A 27,919-nucleotide genomic window follows, 5' to 3' on the forward strand; every position below is an offset into this window, starting at 1 on the left:
TGGGGATGTTATCCCTGGGAGCTCCACAAAGCTAGATGACAACTCGGAGGAACACAAGCATTTGGGGAACCTATATACCATTTGGGAAAACGAGGGGCAGGGAAAGATGACTGACATCACTATGGCTACAAAGAAAATGGGAGTGTTCAAACTACACTGACAAGATACAATGGAGCTAGGGAAAAGAATCATAGGCAGAAGCTAGGGTGCAAGAGAAGGGGGATGCTTACAATAGTTACTAAAGGATGGTTCATGCCCAGGTCTGGCCTTCCTGAGAAAGGTTCTAATACAATAGGGGAAGCTACCTAAAACAAAGAATGTGCTTAGCATATGCTTATCTCACCCAGGCTCATCATTTCCCTTCAGGGTAGATTTCTCTTGGGAACAGGGAACAAGGACAAGCTTTTGGAGTCTCCAATCTACAGGCTAAATCTAAAATTGGGGTTCATCAGATACCAGTGGCCACAAGATTGGGATTCCTAAATCCCACGTTGACAGTATCTATCAGCCTGCCTGTTTGTGCATGTCTCAGCCTGTGTGTCGGACTTTTGTGGGTTTTAAGGTGTTGAAGCGTGGCAAACTACAACCCCCAGTGTGCACCAGCAGGACCACCCATTTGAGTCCTGGCTTGTGATTGTTCTACAATTGGACCAATCCCTAGATAGAGGAGGGACAATGGCCATGACCCCTCCTTAGCACGGAATTAATACTTTTCAAGTCCAATCCCAGTAAAGGAAATACTGGGCATCATTCCCTCGACTAGCATAGAAGTGGTCCAATTCAAGACAAATCCCTCCCCGGACATAAGGAGTAAGGACCCCTGGAGCATGCTGGGAGATGCAGTCCTCCAAGCCACAACACTTGAAAAGCCATACTATCTCTATGTATCTATGAAAACGGAGAGATGGACAACTGGACAGACAGAAGGACTGACAGACAGATTAGTTGCTATGATATTCTGTCTATCTGCTTGTTGGTTGGTGCATTTATCGGTCTGTCCGTCTATCTTTTGAGAGTTTTCAAATGTTGTGACCTCCTGGGGAACTACAACCCCCAGTGTGCTCCAGGAGTCCCACCCCTTTCAGTCCTGCCTTGGGAGGGCTCCCAAATTCGACCAATCCCGAGTTAGGAGAGGGACAAAGCGAATGGCCTCTCCTGAGCCCAGGATTGATCCATTTATAAGCCAATCACACACAGCAGTAGCGAGGAATATCCCTATCCCTGCCTCGGTCCAATTCAAGACCAATCCCTCCCAGGAAATGAGATGGAGGGACTGCTCCAGAACATTGCAGTGTGCAGTTCCTCAGGGCACAAGGCTACAAAACACATTCTATCTCTAGCTCTATATCCATATAGACTGAGAGATGGCCAAGGGGACCGACAGACAGGAGGACTGACAGACAGAGAGCTTCGTCAAAGGTCAATGGCATTCCCGGTTTCCCTATTGTCAACCTGGAATCAAGGAACCCAAAACTTGTGGCCTAGAAGTATCTGGTGTAGCCTGGATTTCCGGAGGAGCTTGTAGTTTGGAGCCTCCAAAGTTTGTACTTGTTCCCTGATCCCGTGAGAATCCAGAGAGATAGAGACAGACAAACAGAAAGACAGATAGGCAGGCCGACTGGCAGGTGGGTAGTCAGATAGGTAGCAGGGCAGATAGACGGATATAGAGATAGCACATAGAGAGACACATAGTCAGACATAGACAGAGAGATAGACAGGGGGAGAGACAGATAGAGAGATAAATAGATAGGAAGATAGAAGAAAAAGACATAGAAACACAAACAGACAGAATGAGAGATAGAGACATTGAAAGATTAGTAGAACAACAGAATATCAGAGAGTGAAACAAAGGGACAGACAGAGACAGATAGATGGAAGGACAGACTGAGGGAAGGTGGAACGGAGTGATAGACAGAGAGACACAGAAATTCAGACAGATGGATAGTCAGACAGGGATAGACAGATAGCAATACAGATAGATAGATACAGCTAGATTAATAGATTAATATATAGACAGAATTAGAGAAAACCAGATTGAGAGACACAGAAAGATCGATCGATAGACATACAGAAGAACTGACAGATGGACTAGTTTCTCTGTCGTTTTGTCTATCTTCCTGTCTTTTATTTATTTCTTTATTCAGCACTTGTCTTTTTTATTGCTTTTCATTTTTTATTCAGTCATTTTAGTCCATTATTCCTCCTCGGTGACAAGAATCATATTCTTTCCACCCTTCCCCAAGCTGAGGGGCGATTCCACTGGGTATGACATGTGTCCTTGATGAGAACCTCTTTCCATGTTGCTGATGTTTGCACTAGGATGTTCATTTAGAGTCTATATCCCCAGCCTTAACCCCCTGGACCCTTGTAATCTAGCAGTTGTTTTTCTTGGATGTTTCTACTCTCACAGTTTTCCTTGTGAATGTGGATAATGTTCTTTCTCATAGATATGGGTATAGAATGACATTAATGTAGTATTCTATTCCATTCCATTGCAGCACATTGTATCCATCTCTGTGTACAATGTTCTCCTTGTTCTGCTCCTCTCACTGTATCCATCCTGGAGGTCCTTTCAGTTCCCGTGGAATTCCTCCGGTTAATTATTCCTTTGAGCACCTTAGTATTCCAGCACCAGGAGATACCAGTTTGTTCACCCATTCCCCAATGGAAGGGCATCTCCTCGTTTTCCAATTTTTGGCTACCCCAAAGAGCCCAGCTATGAACATTCTTGTCCAAGTCTTTTTTCTTATTATCTCTTTGGGTTACAAACCCTGCAGTGCCATTGGTGGATCAAAAGGTAGACAGTCTTTTAGTGCCCTTTGGGCAGAGTCCCAAATTGCTCTCCATATGGTTGGATCAATTCCCCACTCCACCAGCAATGCTTTCATGTCCTTACTTTGCCTCATCCCCTCAAGCATACATTATATTCCCTTCCTGTAATATTAGCCAATCTGTGTAGCCTCCATTTTCAAGAGGAGACACATTCTCATTTATACATGGCACCAGAGTGACTACATTATTGGATAGATTCAAACTTTGAAACACCAGGCAGTGTCACCTATTAGTTGTTCGGAATTGCAGAGGTACTGCTTACTCATATGACAAAAACAGTTCCCAGTACTGATGTTAGTCTAAACCCTATACCAGGAATGCAAGTTGAAATGCTCCATTTAGACTATCAGTCTTGGCCATTAAATTTTGTAAGTGTGCTAGGCAAAATGGAGAATCCTCTTCCTAGTGCCGGAATCTCCTAAACTGTGAATTTCTCTATAACTGTTCTTTCAAACGTAACTTGGAAATAATGCTGAACTTTCAAATCGTCAGAAGAACCCAAGTCCTTACCCATAATTTCACCTTCAAAACAAGTTTGAACTTCAAATACGTAAGTTTCAAAATTGAAATTAGCTCAAAAATTCTCCAGATTAGAAATGTGATACTCATACACACACACGCACGCGCACACACACACCCCCTCCCAACCTAACTTTGGGGAGGTTCAGAAGCGAGGGATTGGAAAACTGCTTTCATTCCCCTTTAACTCCTGAAAATAATTAATCATGCAAGTCTGTAGATCAAAATGATTGCTAAATTAATCCCCTTATTCTAAGTCTTGCCTCTCTGAGGATTTCATCATAGGATGACAGAATATTTGTTTTAACAAGAGAAAAGTGAGAAATAACTTAAAATGGGGGAGAAAAGCTCCCTAATTTGGAAAAAGAATGTCAGGTATAAGTTGGTAATGATCAGCAGTCAGCTGTACAGCTTGACAGACACTTATCTGAGCCAATCCTCAGTCCTTCCATTGGCCCTTGTGACTGTATCCTAACCCATTTTCCCCCATAGCATTTCTTTTCCCCAGGATCCTCCCATAGAATTCACCTATAGATTGCAAATCTCTCTCGCCATGCTAAGATTATCTTTCTTACTACCAATTCTTTCTAGGCTTCATGATTTCTTTCCTAACGTCTTCTGATTCGACTTTGAGACAACCCAGCACTCTGGAATCTTTGCTGCGACTTCTCCAATGGACAGATGTTCCTTTCCATCCTCTTAACAAGGTAAAATGCTCCTATTTTCAACTTTCCTTCTTCAACTCAGTCTGGGGACTAACTCAGTCCTTTCTAGGTTCTCTAGTTAAAGAGCCTTGGCTCCAGGTAAATAGAATTCTCAGGGGAAACCAAATGAGCAGTTCTTCCCTCTGCTGCAGAAGTATTTCTCACATCAATTAAAATGACAGGACACAATCCTTCTCTGGATTCCGTATCGTGGGATCTCCTTTGGATTTCTCCTAAAGATGTCTCCTTGAGCAGTTCTTCAGATTCTGGCCTGCAGGAAAACCTGGTCCAGGCTTTTGCGTCCTAAGAAACATCCTGAGGGAAATCTTCACTTTCATAGGTTTTCATATCTTCACCCCTCTTCCAGAACTGTGTGTGTGTGTGTGTGGGAAATCCAGGGTGTTACTAGAAATGTCTTAGGAGTTTCCCAGGTGGGGAATTCCTTTCTCTTTTAGAGGTCATGTGCCAATGATCATCAGAAATAATGCGCACAAAACCATTAGTGCTTTCTACTTCAAAAGGAAAATTAGTTCTCCTTATTCCCTGGTCTTTTCAAGCAAAAATTTATCTATTGGAATGGTTGCACTCGGGAAATTGACCTTCAAAATGCCCCAAATCAGGTAATAGTTGATGATGCTTTTCTTTTTTCAAAAACTCAAACTCCTAACATTTCCTCTCCAAAAACAACATTTAGGGTTCCGAAGGAAAAGGTTCAAAATTACCTCTAACTAGGAACACCTCTACTATTCATTCTCTTTTTCTTTTTTTACTCCAATTTCCTTTGAGCTGCCAATTTGCCTTTCTCTTCACCTTGCGTCAAAGGATGTTCGCCTGTGACTAAAGCTGATCCTAGAGAGGAAGTTTGTGGCTCAATTAAAAAATATTCAGTTTCATTGGCTTTTAAAACAACGTTTTCCCCCCCATATTTCGTGTTCTTTAACAGCAGTTGAAGGACCAGTAAGGTCCGTAGTTACCCTTCCGCAAATGAAATTTTTTTTACTCCACAAATCACTCACCCTCACCCTGACACACACACACACACACACACACACACACACACACACACACACACACGCACGGTAATCTGAAAAAATTAACACTAAATCTTTGAAAACAAATACCAGCTTGATAAAAATGTGAAATGACTGCATACAAATAACCAACTTAATACCTCGAGGACAATGCATCTTATTAGCAATACTCAATATTTACTGCACTTGATATCCACGATTTCACACATTAGTCCTAGCTAAACTTGGGAAGAAAAGATCAGACTGTAAAGTCAAGAACTTCAGGACCTCCTTTGGCCTTCTGTTTCATAATCCCCTGCGCAGATGGCCAGCTCCTGCCCTTGTCTCTAGCTTTTCAGAGGAAAGAACTGTTGTAACACAACTTGATAGACATTATTTGCTAACGTTTCTATCACCTGCATGTAAAAGAGATCCATTAGACATACGGTATAGCCCAAACCGCATGGAACATTGAGAAGAAACGGAGAACTCAAGTTCTTCAGCTTCCTTGAGAAGCTCTTTCATACATCAAATTTGATAACTCTTTAGACCCTAAGCCCTGACGTTTAAATTCATGCAGAAACTTTCTCTATTATAGTAGCCTTAAAGCAGTTACTCAGAGGCAGTAGTGAACACTCTGGCTCTCACACTCCAACTCTAGCTTCCCATTCAACGCTTTCAGCCAAACATACATGCATGTCACCTATACTCTCCTCGCTCTTCCTTCTACAGGAAATACTGCTTCACTCACCTACACAGGTACCAACACTCAGTCACACACAAATCTTAGTCAATGGTGGAGCTTCTGGTAAGATTGAACTAGGCTCCATTTTGGCCAATGTACCTTGGAAACAGTTTCGATTGATGTTGAACACTCCTTCTAAAATTCCCAGGTACCTGGTCCTTCATATATCACATGTATAATTATGTCCAGATGTGAACATTTACTTGGCAGCAAGCCCACTAGGGTATAAGCTGGGGCATGCACTTAATGCGATTGCCTAGTTGTTGCCTGATTAAAGAGAGGTTCCTTTGCCGAGAGTTTGGCTTACCTATCCGAAACCACTCAGCTGATTCCTGACTGTACTCAATGGATTCTTGCGTGTACCTCATATCTGATGGTCAAACTGGCTAGAGGTTTAGGCAGCCAAAACTTGGGCATTCGGGCTGGCTCGCCCTTTGTTGACTTGGAAATAACACAGAACTCTCAAATAGTCTGAAAACCAAGTCTTGAATCAGCATAAGGATAAATGCCACATTGTATACAAGGCATAAACCCTGGATTCTGGGGATGTTATCCCTGAGAGGGCCACCAGGCTAGGTGAGAACTCCTAGGAACAAAAGAATTTGGGGGAACCTCTCTACCATATGGATGAAATCCAGGAGCAGGGAAAGATGAGTGACAATGCTGTATCTACAAAGGAAATCACTGACAAGATACAGTGAAACTTAGGAAAGGTATCTTAGCCAAAGTTTAGGGACAAGAGAGGGGGCTGCTTACAAAGGATACTGAAAAATGGTATCTGCCTGGTGTGGATCTTCTTGGGAAAAGGTCTCTTGATACAGTAGGGGAGAATACCTAACGAGGATTCTCATTCACCTGTGGGTCCCCCACTCAGTCTGTACCTGTTCACCTGGGATTCCCTTCAGGGTGGGTTCCCATGGGAACAGGGAACAAGTACAATCTTTGGAGTCTCCAACCTACAAGCTCTTCCTGAAACCTGGGAGTCACCAGATCCCACTAGGCCCCAAGTTTGTGGTTTCAAGATTCCATGTTGACACACCTTATTGCTGATGCTGTGAATACATTCACTGCATTAAATCAAGAGACGCACTAGCTGTATTTGGCAATGGTGGCCGTTAATGGAGGCAAAGTATGGTTTTTTGTAGGAAAAAGAATTGCTTGCAGTTTGACACATAATGAAGATCATAGCACAGACTAATAAAATGCCATATGATTCATTGTCTGTTATTTATCTGGTTATTTGTTACACAGCTGTAAAAATTACAGGAATGTAAGATGCATAACGTGTTCTCTTGATTGCCACCACCACGAATCCTATCCTATCTTGCAAAGACAGAGTTAAAATTTTAGAACAAACTTTTGCTCTCACACCAATCTCTCCAATCCCCTCTCTGAGGATATATCAAAGGTCAATGGACTTCCAGGTGTTCCTATTGTCAACCTGGAATCAAGAAGCCTCAGACTTGTGGCCTAGAGGGATCTGGAGTAGCCTGGGTTTCCGGAGGAGCTTGTGGGTTGGAGACACCAAAGTTTGTACCTGTTTCCTGATCCCGTGAGAATCCAGAGAGATAGAGACAGACAAACCGAAAGACAGATGGGCAGGATGACTGGCAGATGAGTAGTCAGATAGGTAGGATTGCAGATAGATGGATATAGAGATAGCACATAGAGAGACACGTAGTCATACAGAGACAGAGAGATAGACAGGCAGGCAGACAGACAGATCGAGATAAATAGATAGGACGATAGAACGAAAAGACATAGAAACACAGACAGAATGACAGAGACATTGAAAGATTAAAAAACATCAGAATATCTGAGAGTGATACAAAGGGACAGACAGAGACAGCTAGATGGAAGGATAGATCAAGGGAAGATGGAATGGTGAGACAGACAAACTGAGAGAGACACAGAAATTCAGGCAGATGGATAGACAGGTAGACAGGGATAGACAGATAGCAATAAAGATAGATAGATACAGCTAGATCAATAGATTGATATAGAGAGAGAATGAGAGAAAAACAGACTGAGAGACACAGATAGGTGGATCGACAGACATACAGAAGGACTAAGAGATGGACTAGTTTCTCTGCCTTTTTGTCTATCTGCCTGCCTGTCTGTGTGTCTATCAGCCTGTCCTTCTGTCTATAAGTACCATCTGGCTATATCTATGTTTCCATGTCTTTATGGATGTATATACGAATCTATCTATCTATCTGACTGTCTGTGTAGCTTATGAATCTGTCTGTATTTCTGCCAGTCAGTCAGGTCTGGCTATATATCATTTTGTGTGTTTTTATGTATCTGTTTATGTATCTCTCTATGTATCTGTGTATCTCTCTATGTATCTAACTATTGTTGACTTGTAAAAACACAAAAGTATTAAATAGTCAATAAACTAACTCTTTAGTCAAGGAAAAGCGGGTCAGTGTGACAGTAGGGCTCTAGACAGAGCTGGGCGCCACAAGGCTACGGAGAGTCCCAGGACTGAACTCTGGTGGCTCTGGACACTGACCCCTGGGAAAGGCAATAGCACCAGATTGGACAGTTTAAAGAAGAAAAGAATTTGGGGAACTTCTCCACCATTTGGGGGAAATCCAGGGGCAGGGAAAGATGATTGACTTTGCTCAAGCTACAAAGAAAATGGGAGTGTTCAAACTCTACTGACAGCATCCAATGAAGCTCGGGAAAAGAATCACAGCTTGAGGAGAGGGTGTAAGGGAAAGGGCTGCTGACAGTGGAGACTAAAGGATGGTCCCTGATCAGGTGGGGATTTACATGGGGAAACATCTCTGACCCCACAGGGGAGACTACCTAAAATAAATGGGGTCCTTACCATCTGCTTAGTCCCATTCAAGTAGAATTACCATTCACTTGAGACTCCATTACTCAGTCTGAACCTGCTACCCTGAGGTTCCCTTCTGGGTGGATTCTCACAGAAACAGGGAACAAGTACAAACTTTGAGTCTTCAATTTAGAAGCTAGTCCTAACCTTGGGGTACTTCTGATCTTACTATGCTACACGTTTGAATTTTCCAGATTCCATGTTTACACTCTGTTTGTATATCTATCTCTCTGTCTATATATGTAATTCTTTCTTTATGATTGTCCTTCTGTCCATGTCTGTTCCTTGCTTGGTCTCTCTCTCTCTTTCTCTCTCTCTCTCTCTCTCTCTCTCTTTCTCTCTCTCTCTCTTTCTCTCTCTTTTATATCTGTCTATCTCTGTGCTGTCTGTCTACCAATATTTCTATATTTTCTGGGTGACTCTTTCTGCCCTCTATGTATCTCTCTGCCTGTCTGTATGTATATCTATCTATCTGTCTGCCAGCCAGTCTCTTCTGCTTATCTCTATGTATCTATGTATCTATGTATCTATGTATCTATCAATGTATCTATCGATGTATCTATCGATCTATCTATGCCTTTGTGTTCCTATCGGTGTAGTTTATGTATCTATCTGCCTGCCTGTTAGTGCATCTCTCAATCTCTGTGTATGTCATTTGTGTTTTAAAATATTGATGTCTGTCTAAACCCAATAGCAAGAATGCAAGTTGCAACATTCCATGTACAGCATCAGTCTTGGCCATTTAATTTTGCAAATGTGCTAGGTAAAATGGAGAATCCTCTTCCTAGGGCTGGAATCTTATAAACTGTGAATTTCTCTATAATTGTTCATTCAAAAGTAACATCCTTCAACTCGTTAACGTGGAAATAATGCCAAACTATCAAATAGTCAGAAAAACTCAAAACTTTAACCACAATTTCACCTTCAAATCAATGTTGAAATTCATATTTAAAAGTTTCAAACAAGCACACAGACACACGCATACACACCCACACCCACACCCACTAACCCCCCCCACACACACACATACACACCCTCCCAATCTATTTTTGGGGATGTGGGGATGTTCGGGATAAAAAACTGTTTTCGTTCCCCTTTAACTCCTGAACAAATATAATCATGCTAGTCCGTAGACCAAAATGATTGTTAAAATAAGCCCCATATCTTAGCCCTTGCCTTTCTGAGGATTTCATCATAGGATGACAGAACATTTGATCAAAGAGGAGAAAAGTGGGAAATAACTTAAATTAGGGAGAAAAGCTCCCTAATTTGAATACAAATGTCAGATATAAGTTGGTAATGATCAGCAGTCAGCTGTAGAACTTGATAGAAACTTAGCTAAGCCATTCCTCAGCCCTTCCATTGGCCCTTGTGATTGTATCCTAACCCATTTTCCTCCATAGCATTTCTTTTCCCCATGATCTTTCCAAAGAATTCACCTATAGATCTCAATTCTCTCTCGACATGCTAAGATTATCTTTCTTACTACCAATTCCTTCTAGGCTCCATCATTTCTTTCCTAACGTCTTCTGATTCGACTTTGAGACAACCCAGCACTCTGGAATCTTTGCTGCGACTTCTCCAATGGACAGATGTTCCGTTCCATCCTCTTAACGAGGTAAAGTGCTCCTATTTTCAACTTTCCTCCTTCAACTCAAAATGGGGACTAAGTCTGTCCTTTCTAGGTTCTCTACTTAATGGGCCTTGGCTCCAGGTAAATAGAATTCTCAGGGGAGATCAAATAACTAGTTTTCCCTCTGCTGTAGAATTATTTCTCAAGTCAATGAAAAGGATAGGAAACAATCCTTCTCCAGATTCCGTACATTGGGGACTCCTTCGTATATCTCTTAAAGATGTCACCTTGAGTAATACTTCAGATTCTGGGCTGCAGTAAATTCTGGTCTAGGCTTTTGGCTCCTATGAAACCTCTTCAGGCAAATCTTCCCTTTCATAGGTTTTTATCTCTTCACCCCCATACCAGAACTGGGGGAGGGAGGGGTAAAATCCAGGGCATTCATAGAAATGTCTTAGGAATTTCCCAGGTCTCTTTCTCTAGTAGTCATGTGCCAAAGATCATCAGAAATAATGCACACAAAACCATCAGTTTTCTCCACTTCGAAAGGAAAATTAGTTCTCCTTATTCCCTGGTCTTTTCAAACAAAAACTTATCTATTGAAATGGTTGCACTCTGGAAATTGACCTTCAAAATGCCCCAAATCAGGTTATTGTAGATGAAGCTTTTCCTTTCTCAAAAACTCAAACTGGTAACATTTTCTCTCCAAAACCAAAACTTAGGGTTACTAAGGAAGAGGTTCAAAATTTCCTCTAACTAGGAACACCTCTACTATTCCCTTCCCTTTTTTCATTTTTTACTCTAATTTCCTTTGGGCTGCCAATTTGTCTTTCTCTTCTCCTTGCCTCAAAGCACTTTGGTCTATGGCTAAAGCTGCTCCTAGAGAGGAAATTTGAGGCTCAATTAAAAACTGTTCAGGGTTTCCTAAGCATTTAAATCAAAGACTTTCCCCCCATATTTTGTGTCCTTTGACAACGATTGAAAGATAGTAAGGACCGTATTTGCCCATCCTCAAATGAACTTTCTTTACTCCAGAGATCTCACACACACACACACACACACACACACACACACACACACACACACACACAGACATGGTAATGTGAAAAAACCACTCCTGCCATTTGAAAACAAATACCAACTTGACAAAAAATGTGTAATGTCTGCATTCAAATAACGAAGTTAATACCTCGATTAAAATGCTTCTCATTGGCAATACTCAATATTCACTGAGGTTGATATATACGATTTCACACATTAGTCCTAGCTAAACTTGGGAAGAATAGATTAGACTAAAAAGTCAAGAATTTCTGGTCCTCTTTTGGCTTTCTGTTCCATAATCCCCTGTGCAGATGGCCAGCTCCTGCCCTTTTCTCTAGCTTTTCGGAGGAATGAACTGTTGTAAGACTGCTTAATAGACATTATTTGCTAACGTTTCTATCACCTACATTTAAAGGAAATCCACTAGACATACAGTGTAGCCCAAACCCCACAGAACATTGAGAAGAAATGGAGGGCTTAAGTTCTTCAGCTTCTAGGAGAAGCTCTTTCATAAACCAAATCTGATAACTCGTTTGAATTTAACCCCTGACATTTCAATTCAAGAAGACACTTTCTCTGTTTTAATAGCCTTAAAGCCATTACACAGACCCTCTAGCGAACACTCTGACTCTCACACTCCAACTCAAGCTTCCCATTCAATGCTTTCAGCCAACCATTCACGCATGTCCCCTATACTATCCTCGCTCTTCCTTCTCCTAGAAATACTGCTTCACTCACATACACAGGTACCAACACTCAATCACACACAAAACTTAATAAATGGTGGAGCTTGTGGTCAGGTTGTCCCGGGCTCCATTTTGGCCGACTTACCTTGGAACCAGATTTGATTGATGCTCCACACACTTTCTAACATTCCAGGTAAGTGGTCCATCATATATCATGTATATATGACTATGTCCATATGTGAACAAGAACTTGGCAGCATTCCCATTGGGATGTAGGCTGTAGAATGTTTGGAAATGAGACTGTCCACTTGGTTCCTGATTAATAGAGTTTCCTTTCCCGTGAGTTTGAATTACCTAAACGAACCCACCCAGCAGATTCCTGACTGAGCTCAATGTCTTCTTGTGTATACGTCACTTCTGGTTGTCATTCTGGCTATAGGTTTAGGCAGGCATAACTAGGGCATCCGGGCTGGCTTGCCATTTGTTATCTTGAAAATAACACAGAACTCTCAAATAGTCTGAAAAACCAAGTATTGAATGAAGATAGGGGTAAGTCCCGTATTGAATTCTTTACTGAGAGCCTGGTGCCACAACTTTTACAGGGCATAAACCCTGGACTCTGAGGATGTTATCCCTGGGCGGGCCACCAGGCTAGGTGACAACTCCAAGGAACAAAAGAATTTGGGGAACCTCTCTACCACATGGGGGAAATCCAGGAGCAGGGAAAGATCAGTGACAATGGTGTAGCTACAAAGGAAATCACTGACACGATACAATCAAGCTTAGGAAAGGAATCCTAGCCAAAGGCTAGGGTCTAAGAGAGGGGGCTGCTTACAATGGATACTGAAGAATGGTCCCTGCCAGGTGTGGATCTTCTTGGAAAAGGGTCTATTGATACAGTAGGGGAGACTACTTAAGTAGGACTGGTATTCAGCTGAGGATCCCCCACTAAGTCTGAAACTGTATGCCTGGGATTCCCTTCAGTGTAGATTCCCATGAGAACAGGGAACAAGTACAATCTTTGGGGTCTCCAACCTACAAGCTCCTCTTAAACCTAGGGTTCACCAGAGTCCACTAGGCCCCAGGTTTGGGGTTTCTAGATTCCATGTTGACATACCTTATTGCTTCTGCTGTGAATAAATTCACTTCATTCATTTAGGAAACCCTGGAGCTATACTTGCCAATGGTGGCCATTAATGCAGGCACAGTATGGTTTTTTTAAGAAACAGAATTCCTTGCAGTTTGACACATGATGAATATCATAGCACAAACTATTAAAATCCCGTGTGATTCACTGTATGTTGTTTATCTGGTTATTTATTGAACAGCTCTAAAAATTAAAGGAAAGCAAGATGCAGAATGTGTTTTCTTCATTGACACCACTGTGATTCCTATCTTGAAAAGTCAAAGTTAAAATGTTTGAACACACTTTTGCTGTCACAGCAATCTCCCTATTCCCCTGTCTGAGGGAATGTCAAAAGTCAATGGCCTTCCCGGCTTTCCTATCGTCAAACTGGAATCCAGAAAGCCCAAACTTGTGGCCTAGATGGTTCTGGTTTGTGGAGGAGCTTGTAGGTTGGAGACCCCAAAGTTTGTACTTGTTACCTGATCCCATGGGAATCCAGAGAGATAGAGACAGACAAACAGAAAGACAGATAGGCAGTCCGACTGGCAGATGGGTACTCAGATAGATAGGTGGTCAGATGGATGGATATAGAGATAGCACATAGAGAGACACATAGTCAAACACAGAAAGAGAGATAGACAGGCAGGCAGACAGACAGATCGAGAGATAAATAGATAGGAAGATAAAACAAAAAGACATAGAAACACAAACAGACAGAATGAGAGATAGTCAGAGACATTGAAAGATTAATAGAACATGAGAATATCAGAGAGTAAAACAAAGACAGACAGAGACAGATAGATGGAAGGACAGACCGAGGGAAGATAGAATGGAGAGACAGACAGACAGGGATACACAGAAAGTCAGGCAGATGGATAGAGAAACAGATACGGATAGACTGCAATATAGATAGATAGATAGATAGATAGATAGATAGATAGATAGATAGATAGATAGATAGATAGATACAGTTAGATCTATAGATTGATATATAGACAGACTGACAGACAGAGACAGACGGATTGACAGACATACAGAAAGACTGACATATTGACTAGTCTCTCTGTCATTTTGTCTATCTGCCTGCCTGTCTGTGTGTCTATCAGCCTGTCCTTCTGTCTGCATGTCACACCTGGCTATATCTATGTTTCCATGTCTTTATGGATGCATGTACAAATCTATCTGTCTATCTATCTGTCTATCTATCTATCTATCTATCTAACTAACTATGTATCTATGTGTTAGTGTTTCTGTCTGTATAGTCTATATAACTATCTTTCTGCCTGTCTTTGTATCTAATGAGTCTGTCTCTATCTCTGCCCATCAGTCCGGTTTGGCTGTATATCTCTGTGTGTTTTTATGTATCCATTTATGTATCTCTCTATGAATCTAACTACTGTTGACTTATAAAAACACAAAACTATTAAATAGTCAGAGAACTCACTCTTTTGTCAAGGAAAGGAGGGTCAGTGTGAGAGTAAGGCTCTACACAGAACTGGGTGACACAATGCTACACAGAGTCCCAGGACTGAACTCTGGTTGCTCTGGACACTGACCCCTGGATAAGGCAATAGCACCAGATTGGACAGTTTAAAGAAGAAAAGAATTTTGGGAACTTCATCCATCTGTCTGACAGCCAGTCCCTTCTGTGTATGTATGTATGCATACATTTATCTATCTATCTATCTATCTATCTATCTATCTATCTATCTATCTATCTATCTATCTATCTATCTATCTCTATGTGTATCTATCGGTGTAGTCTATCTATCTATCTGCCTGCTTATTTCTGCATGGATCAATCTATGTGTATGTCCTTTGTGTGTTTTAAAGTGTTGTGACATCCTGGGGAACTACAATACCCAGTGTGCTCAAGGCGTCCCACCCCTTTGAGTCCTCGATTGGTATTGGTCTAGCAATGGACCAATCCTGCATTGGGGAAGGGTCATTGTCCATGGTCCCTCCTTAGCATGGGATTGGTCTATTTCAAGACCAATCCTATGAAAGGAAATAATAAGCATCATCCCTTGCTCAGCATAGGATTGGTCCAATTCAGAACCAATCTCTCACTGGAAATAAGGGGGAGAGACACCTGGAGCACGCTGGAAGATGTAGTCCCCTAGGCCACAACCCTCTCTCTATATCTATCTATCTATCTTTCTATCTATCTATCTATCTATCTATCTATCTATCTATCTATCTATCTGTCTGTCTGTCTGTCTGTCTGTCTGTCTGTCTGTCTATCTATTTATGTCTTAGTGTTTCTGTCTGTATAGTCTATATAACTATCTACCTGCCTGTCTGTGTATCTTGTGAGTTTGTCTGTATCTCTGCCAATCAGTCAGGTCTGGCTGTATATCTCTTTGTGTGTTTTTATGTATCTCTTTATGTATCTCTCTATGTATCTATCTAACTACTATTGATTTGTAAAAACCAAAAACCATTAGTCAGAAAAATGACTCTTTCATCAAGGAAAAGGGGGTCAGTGTGACAGTAGAGCTCTAGATGAGCTGGGTGCCACAAGGCTACACAGAGTCCAAGTATTGAAGTCTGGTTGCTCTGGACACTGACCCCTGGGAAAGGCAACAGCACCAGATTGGACAGTTCCAAAGAAGAAAAGAATTTGGGCAACTTCTCTGCCTTTTGGGAGAAATCCAGGGGCAGGGAAAGATGATTGACTTTGCTCTAGCTACAAAGAAAATGGGAGTGTTCAAACTCTACTGACAGCATCCAATGAAGCTTGGGAAAAGAATCACAGCTTGAGGAGAGGGTGTAAGGGAAAGGGCTGCTGACAGTGGAGACTAAATGATGGTCCCTGATGAGGTGGGGATTTACTTGGGAAAAGATCTCTGATCCCACAGGGGAGACTACCTAAAACGAAGAGGGTCCTTAGCATCTGCTTATTCCCATTCCAGTAGAATTGGCATTCACTTGAGGCTCCATTACTCTGTCTGATCCTGCTAACCTGAGGTTCCCTTCTGGGTGGATTCTTACAGAAAGAGGGAACAAGTACAAACTTTGAGTCTTCAATTTAGAAAGTAGTCCTAATCTTGGGGTACATCTGATCTTACTATGCTATAACTTTGGGGTTCATAGATTCCGTGTTGACACTCTATCTGTCTATATATCTATGTGTCCTTCTATATGTGTAATTTTTCTTTGTGATTGTCCTTCCATCTATGTCTGTTCCTTCCTTAGTCTCTCTCTCTCTCTTTATATCTTTTTATATGTGTGCTGTCTGTCTATCAATATATCTATATTTTCTGTGTGTCTCTTTGTGATCTCTGGATCTATCTGCCTGTCTATATGTGCATCTATCCATCTGTCTGCCAGCCAGTCCCTTCTGGTTATCTATATGTATATATGTATGTATTTGCTTCTCTCATTTTCTGTCTTTTGGTCCATCTCTATGTATGTCTGTGTCTGCCCGTTTTTTCTCTACGCAGATAGATAGCTTTTTGTTAGAGAGACAGAAAGAGAGGGAGGGAGAGAGAGAAAGTCACAGATATGCAGAATGATAAATGGACAAGTTCATTGATCGATATTCATATACAGTCAGACATATAGAGAGACACACAGATAGAATGAGATAGATAGATACATACATACATACATAAATAGATAGACCCAGACAGATATATAGCGATACAGTTAGATATAATGACAGATAGACAGAAAGGTAGACTTTTTTTAATTGTTCTTTTGGAAATAACTTGGAAATAATGGTGAACTTTCAAATAGTCAGAAGAACCCGAGCCTTTACCCATAATTTCACCTTCAAAACTAATTTGAAATTCAAATATAAAAGTTTCAAAATTGAACTTAGCTCAAAATATCTCCAGATTAAAAATGAGACACACACACACACACATACACACACCCTACCATCCTAACTTTGGGGAGGTTGGGAAGCGAGGGATTGCAAAACTGCTTTCATTCCCCTTTAACTCCTGAAAAAATATAATCATGCAAGTCTGTAGATCAAAATGATTGCTAAATTAATCCCCATATTCTAAGTCTTCCCTTTCTGAGGATTTCATCATAGGATGACAGAATATTTGTTTTAACAAGATAAAAGTGACAAATAACTTAAAATGTGTTAGAAAAGCTCCCTAATTTGGAAAAAGAATGTCAGTTGGGAATGATCAGCAGTCAGCTGTAGAGCTTGATAGACACTTATCTGAGCCAATCCTCAGTCCTTCCATTGGCCCTTGTGACTGTATCCTAACCCATTTTCCCCCATAGCATTTCTTTTCCTCACGATCGTCCCATAGAATTCACCTATAGATTGCAAATCTCTCTCGCCATGCTAAGATTATCTTTCTTACTACCAATTCTTTCTAGGCTTCATGATTTCTTTCCTAACTTCTTCTGATTCGACTTTGAGACAACCCAGCACTCTGGAATCTTTGCTGCAACTTCTCCAATTAACTGATGTTCCTTTCCATCCTCTTAACAAGGTAAAATGCTCCTATTTTCAACTTTCCTCCTTCAACTCAGTCTGGGACTAACTCAGTCCTTTCTAGGTTCTCTAGTTAAAGGGCCTTGGCTCCAGGTAAATAGAATTCTCAGGGGAGATCAAATAACCAGTTTTCCCTCTGCTGTAGAAATGTTTCTCAAATTAATGAAAATGACAGGAAACAATCCTTCTCCAGATTCCGTATCTTGGGGGCTCCTTCAGATTTCTCCCAAGATGTCTCTTTGAGCAGTTCGTCAGATTCTGGGCTGCAGGAAAATCTGGTTCATGTTTTTGGCTCCTAATAAACATTTTGAGGTGAATCTTCTGTTTCTTAGGGTTTCATCTCTTCACCCCCTCGCCAGGACTGGGAATTTGGGGGGAGTAACATCCAGGGCATTCCTAGAAATATCTTAGGAGTTTCCCAGGTGGGGAATTACTTTCTCTATTAGCAGTCATGTGCCAATGATCATCAGAAATTATGTGAACAAAACCATTAGTTCTCTCCACTTCAAAAGGAAAATTAGTTCTCAGTATTCGCTGGTCTTTTCAAACAAAAACTTATCTATTGGAATGGTTGCACTCTGGAAATTGACCTTCAAAATGCCCCAAATCAGGTTATAGTTGATAATTCTTTTCCTTCTTCAAAAACTCAAACCCATAATACGTTCTCTCCAAAAACAAAACTTAGGGTTACTAAGGAAAAGGTTCAAAATTATCTCTAACAAGGAACACCTCTACGATTCCCTTCTCCTTTGCATTTTTACTCTAATTTCCTTTGGGCTGCCAATTTGTCTTTCTTTTCCCCTTGCCTTAAAGCAATTTGGCCTATGGCTAAAGCTGCTCCTAGAGAGGAATTTAGTGGCTCAATTAAAAAATGTTTTAGTGTTTCCTTAACATTGAAAGCAAAACCTTTTCCCCTGAATTTCCTGTCCCTTGACAACAATTGAAAGACCCATCAGGTACATAGTTGCCCATCCTCAAATGAACTGTCTTTACTCCAGAAATCACACACACACACACACACACACACACACACACACACACACACACACACACACACACACACAAATACGGTAATCTGAAAAAATCAACACTAACTCTTTGAAAACAAATATACCAGGTTGACAAAAAATGTGAAATGACTTCACTCAAATAACCAAGTTAATACCTCGAAGAAAATGCATCTTATTGGCTATACTCAAAATTCAGTGCACTTGATATACACGATTTCACACATTAGTCCTAGCAAAACTTGGGAAGAAAAGATGAGACAGTAAAGTCAAAAACTTCTGCACCTCCTTTGGCCTTCTGCTGGATAATCCCCTGTGCACATGGCCAGCGCTTCCCTCATCTCTAGCTTTTTGGAGGAATGAACTATTGTACGACAACTTGATAGACATCATTTGCTAACGTTTTTATCACCTGCATTCAGAAGAAATCCATTGGACATACAGTATAGTCCAAACCCTACAGAACATTGAGATGAAATGGAGAACTTAAGTTCTTCAACTTCTAGTTAAAGTCTTTCATAAACCAAATTTGATAACTCTTTTGACCTCATGCCCTGACATTTCCATTCATGAAGAAACTTTCTCTATTTTAGTAGCCTTAAAACAGTTACTCAGACACTCTATAGAACACTCTTGTTCTCACACTCCAACTGAAGCTTCCTATTCAACGCTTTCAGCCAACCATTCACGCATGTCACCTATACTATCCTCCCTCTTCCTTCTACTAGAAATACTGCTTCACTCACATACACAGATACCAATACTCTGTGACAAAAAAAGTTAGTCAATGGGGGAGCGTGTGGGCAGGTTGAACCGGGCTCCATTTTTGCCGACTTACCTTGGAACCAGATGTGATTGATGTTCCACTCTCTTTCCAACATTCCCAGGTACCTGGTCCATAATATATCATATATATATAACTATGTCTAGATGTGAACATAAACTTGGCAGCAGTTTCACTGGGATATAGCCTGGGGTATGCATGGAAACGCGATTGTCCTCTTGGTTCCTGATTAAAGAGAGGTTCCTTTGCCGAGAGTTTGGCTTCACTAACCGAACCCACCCAGCTGATTCCTGACTGTACTCGCTGGGTTCTTGTGTGTACCTCACATCTGGTGGTCAAACTGGCTGGAGGTTTAGGCACCCATAAGTTGGGTCTCCTGGCTGGTTTGCTATTTGTTAACATGGAAATAACACAGAACTCTCAAATAGTCCAAAAACCCAAGTCTTGAATCAGGATAGGGATAAATCACATATTCTATTCTTTTCTCAGAGTCTGGCGCCAAAACTTTTACAGGCCATAAACCCTGGACTATGGGAATGTTATCCCTGGGAGGGCCACCAGGCTAGAAGAAAACTCCAAGGAACAAAAGAATTTGGGGAACCTCTCCACCATTTTGGGGAAATCCAGGAGCAGGGAAAGATGAGTGACAATGCTGTAGCTAAAAAGGAAATCCCTGACAGGATACAGTCAAATTTAGGAAAAGAATCCTAGCAAAAGTAAAATCCCATGTGATTCATTGTCTGTTGTTTATATGGTTATTTGTTAAACAGCTGTAGAAATTAATGGATGTTCTCTTGATTGACATCACTATGAATCCTATCTTCCAAAGACTAAGTTAAAATATTAGAACACACTTTTGCTCTCACACCAATTTCGCCATTCCCCTCTCTGAAGGAATGTCAAAGGTCAATGGACTTCCCAGTGTTCCTATTGTCAACCTGAAATCAAGAAACCCCAAACTTGTGGACTAGTGGGATATGGTGTAGCCTGGGTTTCTGGTGGATCTTATAGGTTGGAGACCCCAAAGTTTGTACTTGTTCCCTCATCCCGTGAGAATCCAGAGAGATGGAGACAGACAAACAGAAAGACAGATGGCAGGCCGACGGGTAGATGGGTAGTCAGATAGGTAGGAGGGCAGATAGATGGATATAGAGATAGCACATAGAGAGAAACATAGTCAGACACAGACAGAGAGATAGACAGGCAGGCAGACAGACAGAAAGAGAGATAAATAGATAGGAAGATAGAAAGAAGTCATAGAAACACACACAGACACAATGAGAGATAGTCAGAGATATTGAAAGATCAATAGAACATGAAAATATCGGGGAATGAAACAAAGGGACAGACAGAGACAGGTAGATGGAAGGATAGATCGAGGGAAGATGGGATGAAGTGACAGACACAGAAAGTCAGGCAGATGGATAGACAGGCAGACAGGTATAGCCTGATAGCAATACAGATAGATAGATACAGGTAGATGAATAGATGATATATAGAGAGAATGAGAGAAAAACAGACTAAGAGACACAGATATGTGGATCAACAGAGATACAGAAGGACTAAGATATGGACACAGACAGATGGACTAGATTCTCTCTCACTTTGTCTATCTACCTGCCTTTCTGTGTTCCATCAGACTGTCCCTCTGTCTGCATGTCCCACCTGACTATATCTATGTGTCCATGTGTTTATGGATGTATATACGATATCTATCTATCTATCTCTGTCTCTCTCTCTCTCTCTCTCTCTCTCTCTCTCTCTCTCTCTATCCATCTATTAATGTCTTAGTGTTTCTCTCTGTCGTCTATATAACGATCTACATGCCTGTCTGTGTATCTAACGAGTTTGTCTGTATCTCTGCCCATCAGTCAGGTCTGGCTGTATATCTCTTTGTGTGCTTTTATGTATCCATTTATGTATCTCTCTATGTATCTAACTAATGTTGACTTATAAAAACACAAAACTATTAAATAGTCACAGAACTCACTCTTTAGTCAAGGAAAAGGGGGTCAGTGTGACAGTAGAGCTCTAGACAGAGGTGGTCGCCACAAGGCTACACAGAGTCCGAGGATTGAACTCTCGTTGATCTGGACACTGACCCCTGGGAAAGGCAACACCACCAGACTGGACAGTTCCAAAGAACAAAAGAATTTGGGGAACTTCTCTAACATTTGGGGAAATCCATGGGCAGGGAAAGATGATTGACTTTGCTCTAGCTACAAAGAAAATGGGAGTGTTCAAACTCTACTGACAGCATCCAATGAAGGTTGGGAAGAGAGTCACAACTTGAGGAGAGGGTCTAAGGGAAAGGGCTGCAGACAGTGGAGACTAAATGATGGTCCCTGATGAGGTGGGGATTTACTTGGGAAAAGATCTCTGATCCCACAGGGGAGACTACCTAAAACAAAGAGGGTCCTTAGCATCTGCTTATTCCCATTCCAGTAGAATTGGCATTCACTTGAGGCTCCATTACTCAGGTTGAACCTGCTAGCCTGAGTTTCCCTTCTGGTTGGATTCTCATAGAAACAAGAAACAAGTACAAACATTGAGACTTCAATTTAGAAGCTAGTCCTAACCTTGTTGTACATCTGATATTACTATGCTACAAGTTTGGGGTTCCTAGATTCCGTATTCACGCTCTATCTGTCTATCTATTTATCTGTCTGTCTATATATGTAATTCTTTGTGATTGTCCTTCCATCCATGTCTGTTCCTTGCTTGGTCTCTCTCTCTCTCTCTCTCTCTCTCTCTCTCTCTCTCTCTCTGTTTTTATATCTGTCTACCTGTGTGCTGTTTGTCTGTCAATATATCTATATTTTCTGTGTGTCTCTTTGTGCTGTCTATGGATCTATGTACCTGTCTGTATGTATATCTATCCATCTGTCTGCCAGCCAGTCCCTTCTGGTTATCTCTAGGTGTATATGTATATATGTATATATGTATGTATGTATGTATGTATATATGTATGTATTTGCTTCTCTCATTCTCTGTCTTTCTGTCCTCTCTATGTCTGTCTGTGTCTGTCATTTTTTTCTATGCAGATAGCGATTTGTGAGAGAGGGAGGGAGGGTGGAAGGGAGGTATGGAGGGAGAGAGAGAGAGAGAGAGAGAGACAGAGAGAGAGAGAAACAGAGAGAGAGAGAGAAATCCACAGATATGCAGAATGATAAATGGACAAGTTGATACATCAATAGCCCGATAGACATATACAGGCAAACACTTAGAGAGACACACAGATAGGATGAGATTGATGATAGATAGATAGATACATACATATATACATAAATTGACAGACACAGACAGATATATACACAGTTAGATATGACGGATAGAAAGGTAGACTGAAGTATTGAAAAATTAATAAACAGAGAGAATGACAGATAGTGAAACAGAGGGTCAGACACAGAGACAGAGAAAGTCAAGGAGATCGATTCATAGACATAAAAAGTCAAATATCTACAGAGATAGACTTGGGTAGACAGATTCAAAGAGAGATAGATAGCAGAAAGATCACTAAGTTGATATGAAGAGAAGGAAAGAGAAATAGACTTCCAGACACATACAGACTAATGGATAAAAAGACAGGACAGAGGAACAGACAGACAGACACATGAGCAGAGATACTGACAGACAGATTAATTTCTCTGTCATTCTTTCTGACTGCCTTCCTTTCTTTGTATCTACAAGTCTATCTCACTGGATGTGCAACTGTCTATCCAGATTTTTGTATCTATCTATCTATCTATCTATCTATCTATCTATCTATCTATCTATCTATCTATCTATCTATCTGTCTGTCTGTCTGTCTGTCTGTCTGTCTATCTATGTCCCTATGTATCTCTTTGTGTATCTGTCGGGGCAGACTAAGTATCTATCTGCCTGCCTGTTTCTGCATGGATCAATCTATATGTAGGTCCTTTGTGTGTTTTATAGTGTTGTGACATCCTGGGGAACTACAACTCCCAGTGTGCCCCACGGGTTCCACTCCTTTGAGTCCTAGATTGGGACTGGTCTGGCAATGGACCAATCCCAGGTTGAGGGAGGGTCAATGTCCATGGTCCCTCCTTAGCATGGGATTGGTCCAATTCAAGACCAATCCCATGAAAGGAAAATGGGCATCATCCCTTTCCCATCATAGGATTGTTCCAATTCAATACCAATCCCTCTCCGGAAATAAGTTGTAAAGACCCCTAGAGCACACTGGGAGATGTAGTCCACTAGACCACAACCCTTGAAAACCCACAAGATCTCTCTCTATGAATCTATGTAGACATTGAGATGGACAGCATTCAGACAGAAGGACTGATAGATTATTTGATCTGTTATTCTGTCTCTTCGCCTACTTGTTGGTATATCTCTCAGCCTCTCAGTTTTTCTTTTGTGGGTTTTCAAGTGTTGTGACAGCCTGGGGAACTACAACCCCCACTGTGCCACTAGAGTCCCTCCCCTTTGGGTCCTGGCTTGGGATTGGTCCGGAATTGGACCAATCCCGTGGTGGGGGATGAACAATGCCCATGGTCCCTCCTTAGTCCAGGATTGGTCCATTTCAATGCCAATTACGCACAGTAAAATAGGGAGCATCCTTACTCACCCCAGGGAATGATTGGTCCAATTCAAGACCAATCACTCCAAGGAAATATGGGGGAGGCACCCCTGGAGGAAACTGGGGGATGCAGTTCCTCAGACTACAACCTAAGAAAAGCCACACTATCTCTAGCTCATTATGCATGTAGACTGAGAGGTGGAGAAGGTGACAGAAGGACAGGAGGACTGACAGACAGAGAGCTTCCTTGATCTGTTATTCTGTTTTACTGCCTTCCTTTTAATTTATGTGTCAGTCTGTCTATCTGTCTGCCCATCAGTCCTCTCTGGGTATCTATCTCTATATAAGTATGTATGTATGTACCTTTCTATGTATGTATCAGTTTATCAATCTATCTCCAGTGTCTGTCAATCTCTCTTTCAATTGGTCTGTGCCTCTGTCTAACTTATCAATTACTCAATCTTTCCGATTCTCCTTCTCAGGTTTCCACCCAAACATATCGGAATAAGTGGTTGCAGGCAAGCAAAGCATATGATGGTGCCCCTGTGGTTTTCAGATGGCTCAGCAGATGTATTTGGTTCAAGATTGGAGGGGGAGTGGCAGACATACAGTTTGGCCAGTGAGGTGAGTGGCTGTGGCAGACTGCATGATGGGTCGAAACCCTTCTTCTCAGACTCTTCCATGAGATGCTGGAAGTCTTGAATAGGAAAGCAAGGAATCAGGATCTCAGAGGCTAAGTTCTGCGCCTTATTTACAGGAATCATAACCTGTTGTCCTGACTTTTCCCAAAAAGGAGCATTTACTAAACAACAATGGCATTTCTTCGGGCAGGCTATGAAACAAAGTGAGGCAAAAGGATACAGAATGTTACCGCCTTTGGGATCCCATGCAATCTAGTGAAGATACTGCACAAACTGTGGAGAGTTCAGCGGTTCCTCAGCTGCAGCCCACACCTTTCTCTGCTTCTACTAACTCTTCTTGCCCCTTTTAATGAGATGGCCAAAGAGAAACACCCCTTCCTTAATGCTGCAGATGCCAAGAACCAGCCCCATGGCCTGGGACAAACCTCCTGCCCAAACCCCTTGTTTCTGGGTCCTGTCCTCACTGCTGTCAAATGATAGCTAAACCCCAGCATGGAGGCATGCTGTGTTGCTGTCCTCCCAAGGAACAGCTTTTGCACCCATGCTCTTCCACCTCAGCTGCCTCTTTACCAAATTCAACATGACATTCCAAATCAATAAAATGTCACTTTTATTTTGAAGCTAAGTTTCAGAGTCTTGCATTCTTGCCAATGGTATCCTTCCTGAGCTCCAGGGGTGCATCTCTGAACCCCTCAACAATGATCCTGGGTGCCATTCAATAAAATGATGTAGTCTCCTAAGGGAGAAAACTGACACCTGAGGCCAAGGAAGAAATGCAAAATCTTGAAACAGTTGGATACCAAAAGCAAGTCTGGAGAATTGATCATTCTCAAAGTTTTCTAGCTGGTCTTTTATTTATTTCTTTATTCACCAATTTTCTTTTATTATTGCTTTTTAGATATTATTTAGTCAATTTAGTACATGATTCCTCTTTGGTGACAAGAATCATGTTTTTTCTATCCTTCCCGTATTTGAGGGGAATTACACTGGGTATGACATGTGTCCTTGATGAGAACCTCTTTCCATGTTGTTGATGTTTGCAGTAGAATGTTCATTTAGAGTCTATATCCCCAGCCCTAACCCCCTGGACCCTTATAATCTTGCAGTTGATTTTCTTGGGTGTTTCTGCTCCCACATTTTCCTTGTAAATGTGGATAGTGTTTTTTCTCGAAGATCCCTCTGGATGGTTCAGGATCACTGCATTGCCACTAATGAAGAAGTCCATTCCATTCCATTGTACCACAGTGTATCCATCTCTATGTACAATGTTCCCCTGGTTCTACTTCTCTCACTCTGCATCCATTCCTGGAGGTCTTTCTAGTTCCCGTGGAATTCCTCCAGTTTATTGTTCCTTTTAGCACCATAGTATTCCAGCACCAAGAGATACCACAGTTTGTTCAGCCATTCCCCAATGGAAGGACATCCCCTCCTATTCCAATTTTTAGAGATTCCAAAGAGCGCAGGTATCAATATTCTTAGCCAATACTTTTTTCTTATTATGTCTGTGGGGTACAAACCCAGTAGTGCTATGGCTGGATCAAAAGGAAGACAGTCTTTTTGCGCTCGTTGGACTGAATTCCAAATTGCCCTCCAGAATGGTTGCATCAATTTAACACTCCACCAGCAATCCCTTCATGTACTGACTTGGCTACATCCCCTGCAGCATTCATTACTTTCCCTTGCCGTCATGTCAGCCAATCTGTCTAGCCTCCATTTTCAAGAGGAGGCACATTCTCACTGATGCATGGCATCAGAGTGACCACATTATTGGATTGGTTCAAACGTTGAAACATCAGGCAGTGTCACCTATTAGTTGTTCGGGATTGGCAGAGGTACTGCATATTCAAATGACAAAAAGGGTCCCAGTACTGAGTTTATATAAACCCAATAGCAAGAATGCAAGTTGCAACGTTCCATGTACTGTATCGGCCTTGGCAATTAAATTTTTTAAGTGTGGTAGGTAAAATGGGGAATCATCTTCCTAGTGCCGGAATCTCGCAAACTGTTTATTTCTCTATAATTGTTCTTTCAAAAGTAACGTACCCATTAATGTGGAAATAATGCAGAGAAACCCAAGTCTTTTAGCACAATTTCACCTTCATAACGATTTTGAAATTAAAATTTAAAAGTTTCACACATACACACACACAAAGATACACGCACACACATCCTCTCTATCTTTGGGGACGTTGTGATGCTCAGGATTGAAAAACTGTTTACACTCCCCTTTACCTACTGAACAAAATATAATCATGCCAGTCTGTAGACTAAAATTATCCTTATAATAATTCCCATATTCTAAGCCTTGCCTTTCTGAGGATTTCATCATAGATTGACAGAACATTTGCTCTAACAGGAGAAAAGTGGGAAATACCTCAAAACGGGGGATAAAAGCTCCCTAATTTGGAATAAGAATGTCAGGTATAAGTTGGCAATGATGATCAGTCAGCTGTAGAACTTGATAGAAACTTAGCTGAGCCTTTCCGCAGCCCTTCCATTGGCCCTTGTGATTGTATCCTAACCCATTTTCCTCCATAGCATTTCCTTTCCCCATGACCTTTCCAAAGAATTTACCCTTAGATGGCAATTCTCTCTCACCATGCTGAGATTATCTTTCTTACTACCAATTCTTTCTAGGCTCCATCATTTCTTTCCTAACGTCTTCTGATTCGACTTTGAGACAACCCAACACTCTGGAATCTTTCCTGCAACTTCTCCAATGAACAGATGTTCCTTTCCATCCTCTTAACAAGGTAAAATGCTCCTATTTTCAACTTTCCTCCTTCAACCCAGTCTGGGGACTAACTCAGTCCTTTCTAGGTTCTCTACTAAAAGGGCCTTGGCTGCAGGTTAATAGAATTCTCAGGGGAAATCGAATAGCCAGCCAGTTCTCCCTCTGCTGCAGAAGTATTTCTCACATCAATAAAAATGACAGGAATCAATCCTTCTCTGCATTCCGTATCTTGGGGGCTCCTTTGAATTTCTCCTAAAGATGTCTCCTTGAGCAGTTCTTCAGATTCTGGCCTGCAGGAAAACCTGGTCCAGGCTTTTTGCTCCTAAGAAACATCTGGAGGTAAATCTTCACTTTCATAGGTTTTAATGTCTTCACCCCCCTTCCAGAACTGGGGGGGTTAAATCCAGGGCGTTCCTATAAATGTCTTAGGAGTTTCCCAGGTGGGGAATTCCTTTCTCTATTAGCTGTCATGTGCCAATGATGATCAGAAATAATGCGCACAAAACCATTAGTTCTCTCTACTTCAAAAGGAAAATTAGTTCTCCTTATTCCCTGGTCTTTTCAAACAAAAACTTATTCATTGGAATGGTTGCACTCGGAAAATTGAATTTCAAACTGCCCCCAAATCAGATTATAGTTAATGATGCTTTTCCTTTTTGGAAAA

At 41.4% G+C, this 27,919-nt stretch overlaps 2 long non-coding RNA genes across 3 annotated transcripts in view; both read left to right on the forward strand.

Annotated features, from left to right (window-relative positions):
* Positions 1-27,919, forward strand: part of LOC103103347 (uncharacterized) — a 308,316-nt gene that overhangs the window by 136,712 nt on the left and 143,685 nt on the right. The gene's annotated exons all lie outside the window — the stretch shown is intronic.
* On the forward strand, positions 834-27,714 carry LOC103104408 (uncharacterized). 2 transcript variants are annotated; one of them, XR_008914381.1, is made up of 6 exons: positions 834-1,419; positions 3,943-4,058; positions 10,158-10,273; positions 17,426-17,541; positions 24,363-24,504; positions 27,159-27,714. It is a non-coding gene; the product is annotated as an uncharacterized LOC103104408 (long non-coding RNA). The 2 variants fall into 2 exon arrangements; XR_008914382.1 differs by lacking the exon at positions 27,159-27,714 and having other exon boundaries at positions 24,363-25,142.

Source organism: Monodelphis domestica, chromosome X, assembly GCF_027887165.1.
Source record: "Monodelphis domestica isolate mMonDom1 chromosome X, mMonDom1.pri, whole genome shotgun sequence".
NCBI classification, from domain to species: domain Eukaryota; kingdom Metazoa; phylum Chordata; class Mammalia; order Didelphimorphia; family Didelphidae; genus Monodelphis; species Monodelphis domestica.